A 6000-nucleotide genomic window follows, 5' to 3' on the forward strand; every position below is an offset into this window, starting at 1 on the left:
CATCACGGCTCTGGCTGCGATGGTCTCGGTGATTTGTATAGGATGCATATCGCCAAAGATCGAGAGACGAGACTCCTATGGGAGTCTTGCGGGTTGGTTGCCCTATTTGAGACCTCCGAGGCTATGGTCGCCTCCAGCGGGGGTCATCACGTAGTACGCGCTCTGGTGGAGTTCTTTTGGGACACCACCAACACATTTCATTTTCCATGGGGTGAGATGATGGTCACTCCTACAGACTTCAGTCTTATCACAGGACTGGAGTTCACTTCTATGCCGCTGCCATTCGACGGCGGTATCGACGTCTTTTCTCCAGAGGTCGAGGAACTACTGGGGCCAATTGCTGTTCGGGCCCGAGCTGAGGTCGAGACGACTCAGTTTAGTGCTAGAAGGATTCGCCGCTCGACGCTGGCAGCGGCTCTTGATGACGATGCGACCACCCGAGAGCAACGGGTGCGCATTTTCGTGCTGATGTTATTGTATGGGACATTCTCCCCTGATAGGGGTAGTAGGGCATTGCTTTACTATCTCCCTGCTGTTCGCGATCTCCGGCGGATCGGGACTTATGACTGGGCCAGCTTGGCCTATACTGACTTCGTTCGCGCACTGAGGGACTCGTGTCGCCACCGATCTCTTAGGACGAATGTCGCTTTGTCCGCTTTCTGGAAAGTTGTAGAGGTAAACATTATTCCCTATAACATTTAGCCCTATATGTTTAATTAGCATTTACTCATGCTTTAGCCTTTCGTAGATCTGGTTCTATGAATACTTTCCTTCCATTGCGCCGGCGAGACCATCGCCAAGGGGGTATCCGGTGAGCGCCTCTTGGGGCGGCCACCATGTGGATCTGTCTACTGCACGTGTCCGGAGTCGGATCATCTCGGTATGATTTTTGGTGCTTATCTTGCTCTTCTGCGATGTTTTATACATGTTCTTACCCGATTGGTAATTTTATAGGGACCTGAGGTAGTATACCGGCCATGGGGTGGTTGGACAGTCCCTGGATTAGCCGCACAGTACTCTGCTGAGCGCCGTTACTTTCTAGGGACCTACGGAGCAGTTGCGTATTTAGGAGAGAGAGTTGCTAGACAACACTCTTCCGATGTCTTTTTCTGTTTTATCAGGATGGTCCCACTGAGTTTGTGCCACCCCGTATGTCCATCCACTACCAGGGGATGTACGGGCCGATCGAGGAGATGATTTCTCCGGCTCCTGAGGGTGAGCGCTTCGTGGAGCGGTCGATTCCTCGTCATCAGACCAGAGTAAGTTTAGCTCTAATCCAGAATCTTGTATTCAGTTATCATGCATTTTTACTGACTTAACTTTCCTTGACAGTTCTCACGCGAGGTGGTTTCGGCTATGGCACGATGCATAGATGCCTTCCGGAGCCAACTCGTCCGGATGAGGAACGCAGCTACCTGTCGTCGAGACGACACTGTCCGAGAGGTAACTTTTCTTTACTTATTGTTTCTGCACTATGCTTCAATTTTCACCTTGTTTCTGATTTATTTCTTTTTGCAGGGTCAGCCGATTGCTTCTCACACCCGTACGAGGCCTGAGGAGCGAAGAGAGCCGGCGAGGTCTAGCTCGAGACGTCGTCGCACTTCGTCAGGAGGTAGAGGTGGCCGTTCTGAGGCTGCTCGAGCCGACGTTGCTGAGGGCTCAGGGTCTTCTTCTGAGGAGGTTCCGGCTGCACCGTTAGGAGAGGCTACCTCGGCTTTCAGAGGTGGTGGGATGTACGAGGTTGGCTCGTCATCGCAGCAGCCTCCGCGGTCTCAGCCTCAGGTTGGCCTTGGCTGGAGCGGTCCTGTTTTGAGTTTCCCTCCTCCTACGGAGACTGGAGCTGGTGCTGAGGCTGGAGCAGGTGGAGAGGTGACTCCTCGGACGGCGCAGTTTTATGGCATGATGGGCCTACGTCCTCCAGCGCCGTAGTTTATTTCTGTATATGCATTTTATTTTGACTTTTTATAGAACTTTGCCTTTGACTTGTTATCTAGACACTTTGTTCTGTAAATCTATTATTATGTATTATTATTATGTTAGTGTATGTTAGTGTGTGCAAATGTGATAACAATTTTGCGCAAAAAAAATTCCGTCATTTTTATTATTGATGGAGGGTATTATCCGACTCTCTCCCCCAAAAAGAAAAAAATAAAAAGGGAAAATAAAACGGAGAGAAAGGCTGATTTTTGAATTTTAATAAAAAATCCAAAAAAAGAATAAACAATAGAAAATTAACTAAACATAATTGCTATATTTAATTAATTAAGAAAAAGGATAGAGAGATATTTAGAAGAAATTAAAACGGGGCCATAAAATCATTAACCGACTCCAATTTAATATCAAAACGCAAACTGAGCACGCGCGACTGTCTTGCTGACTTGGCGCCATCTGGCGTCAGCCTGTGGCACGTGGCGCCAGGCGCTATTGCTAGCGTGTGGCGCCAAGAGCAGATGGGTGACGCCAATTTTGGGTGTGTGACGCCAATTAACGCTGACTACGTATACCAGTCAGGTTGAAATTCCTCGCAATTTGTGCATAAATAGCCCCCTGCTCAGTCGATTATTCACATAATTCCAGCGAAAAAATTATTCTTCTCTTTAGAAAAAATAGTAATCATGTCTTTAGCCACTAAAACCTTCACCCAATATTCTCATGAGTGGTGTCGATCTCTCAATGTTAGAGAAAGAAAAGAATTGGATTTATTTCACTTGGGGGGAATATATGGCATTAAAGGGGTAGATCTAGACATAGACTTCATTCATACCTCTTTAGAATATTGGAACATTGACACACATTGTTTTAGAATAGGGTATGATGAAATTAGCCCTTTGCCAGTGGAATTTGGTGCTATTTTAGGCTTCCCTGCAATAGACCTGGTGGTGATCCCTAGAGTAGATGCATACTACTATAAGGATTTTGAGCGCTTCTTTAATTTGAAGGAAAGGGATTTGTCAAAGATAGTGAATGGCAACGTGGTGAACTTAAAGGAATTCGCACGCTATTATTTTGATAAACCGCTTTCTAAATCTCTTCACATATATAGAAGAAGGGCGTTCTTATTCTGCATGCTTAATCAATATTGTCTTAGTAGTGGTAAAATTAATGAGGGTCGATCAATTATAACCACTGTGCTAGAACAAATCGAATCAGGGAGAAATCCGATGCCTTTAATAGTTGGAGAGACTATGATTGGTCTAGATGAGTTGAAAAGGGACCCAAAAGCACCTCTTCGCGGTTCTCCAATTTTATTACAGGTAGAAAAATAATATTTTTAATTACAGAAATTAAAAAATATATTTTTGTATTGTAATATTGATTTATTCGCATTCCTAACTTTTCCTTTTTTTTTTTATTTTTTTTTTCAGATGTGGCTAATGGAAAGACTAGGATTAATTAGCCCTCCGGACGACATTGAAAGTTATACGCCCACTTGCTTTGTGAGAAGAAAGAAGCGCATCCCTAAAATTGGGCGCCATGGGTGGAAGAAAGTCTTTGAATCACGTGACTTTTCTATCAAGTGGGTCATCCCATGGTGGAAAATAAAAAGGATGGTTGGTGTTAACAAGCAACCTTTCTGCCGTCTTCCAAGCTTGTCTCTCATGACATATTATTATCCCTGCAGAGTAAAGAGACAATATGGCTTGCTTCAAAATATTCCTTCCGGAGATCTTCGTCCTCCCTATGAGTATCCCATATCTCAAGAGGTAGATAAATTTGACACGTACTGGAGCGCTAGACCTTTATGGGAAGTGATTACCCAAAAGGTTCCCCCTTCTTTGCCTAATGATGTAAAGAAGTGGTTGCTGAAGAAGTCTTCAATTGATCAGGGTAGGACTGATGTGAAGAATCGTCTAGGTGACAGGGTGACACCGGCCAAGGAACGCTTAGGTGCAAGAATTGAGTTCAAGACACCTATAATGCCTAAGAAGAAGAATTCTACTAAAGACAAGGGGAAAAGGAAAGCTACCATTACAGACAAAAAGGTTTGGGTGGAAAAGAAGCATGGGGTGCTAGCGAAAGGGGAAACAATCCATTCTAAGATTGAATGTAGGTCCTCTAAAGGATGCCTACTAGCCAAAGTAATGGATGAAGAGGAGGAGGCAGAAAAGAATTGGAAAAGAGCAAAGAAGGAGAAGAAAGATTAGAACATTGCTTAGCTTTCGATTTATTAGATTCTTAGTTTTTATTTAAAGTTAATTTATTTCAGCTTTATTTAAATTCCATTAACAATGCAATTCTATTTTATTAATGAAATTTCAGCTTTCAATTAAATTGTTACCTTAAATTTGTTTTATTAAAGCAATGAAAAACCGAAAAAATTGATTTTCCAGAAATTCTTCGAGTACGGAAGTCGAAAATTTTCCGAAAAACACCGAAATTCGCCCAGATTTTATTACTGAATTGGCGTCAATAATTGCAAATTGGCGCCGGATATTGATGTCTGGTGCCAGGCGCCAATACTGTCGTCTGGCGCTAATGGTCTTTTTCTGGCGCCAGGCTCTGTTCTGCGACGCCAGTTGCTTTTCCGACTTTTTTTTTGACTTTTTGTTGATTCTGGAATGCGGAGATGTCGAAAAATAAAGTGGCCGCACCCGTAATGGGTTGACTACGTATCCTTTCCTAAGGAATCACGCCGAACGTAGCTCTCTTGAGTGTCCTACTCAAGTAATTATGGGTAGTATTTTTTAAGTTGGTCAAGATTGGTCATGTTTGACAATTCATTGCCATCCATGTCAGTTAATTTTGCTGCACCACCTGACAGGATTGTTTTGACAATGTAGGGGCCAGACCAATTAGGTCTAAACTTTCCCCTTGGATCTAAAACATTTTTCCTTAGTGCCTTTAATACCAAATCTCCTATTTTGATATTTCTTGTCTTGACCTTCTTATTAAAATGTCTAGCCATGCGAGTTTGATAACACTGAGTGTGATGTAGAGCTTCTAGTCGTTTTTCGTCGAGTAGGATCAATTCTTCATATCGTGCCCTAGTCCATTTGACTTCATCGAGTTTACTTTCTAGCGCAATACGTAGAGATGGTATTTCTAGTTCGACAGGTTGTACGGCATTCATTCCATATACCAAAGAAAATGGTGTATTTCCTGTTGACGTACGGATTGACGTGCGATAACCCCACAATGCAAAGTGAAGCTTGTCAGGCCAATCCTTGTAATTTTCTGTCATTTTCTCGATGATAGTCTTTAAATTTTTATTAGCTGCCTCGACTGCTCCGTTTGCTTGAGGTCTATAAGGGGACGAATGATGATGTTGGATACCATATTTATGTAGCAATTGTTCACATTCGGCTTGAAAGTGAGTTCCATTGTCACTTATCATTTCATGTGGGACTCCATATCGACAAATGATATTTCTCTCGATAAAAAGTGCTACATGTTTTGCGGTGAGTTTAGCATATGATTGCGCTTCAACCCACTTCGTAAAGTAATCAATCGCTACTAGAATAAATTCATGGCCTCCTGTCCCTGGAGGAGCGATCTTTCCAATTATGTCAATTCCCCATGTAGAGAATGGCCATGGGGATGTGTAGGTGTAGAGCAAAGATAGTGGAACGTGTTGTAAATTGGCATAAATTTGACACTTAGGGCATCTTTTTACATATTGATGGCAATCCCTATTCATGGTAGTCCAATAATACCCTTCTCGCATTATTTTCTGGACTAACATTTTGCCATTCATATGAGTTCCACAGATTCCTTCGTGGACCATTCTCATTATTCTTTGTGCATCTACTTTCCCCACGCATAGGAGAGCTCGACCTTTAGGTACCCTTTTATGTAGCTCGTTATCTATGAGTACATATTGAGAAGCCAAAAGTCTCAAGGCTCGTTTTGCTCTTTTGTTAGCATGAGGAGGGTATTCTCCATTGGTGACATGGTTCTTCTTCTCGTTCTTCATCTTTGTCTTGGATTGGGTTGTCGTCTTCTATAGCCTGTATATATGCTGGTTTGTGCCTTTTTTCGATAGTTAGAGGCATTTGTTCG

The sequence above is a fragment of the Chenopodium album genome, chromosome 5 (assembly GCF_948465745.1).
Source record: "Chenopodium album chromosome 5, dcCheAlbu1.1, whole genome shotgun sequence".
Classification (NCBI taxonomy): domain Eukaryota; kingdom Viridiplantae; phylum Streptophyta; class Magnoliopsida; order Caryophyllales; family Amaranthaceae; genus Chenopodium; species Chenopodium album.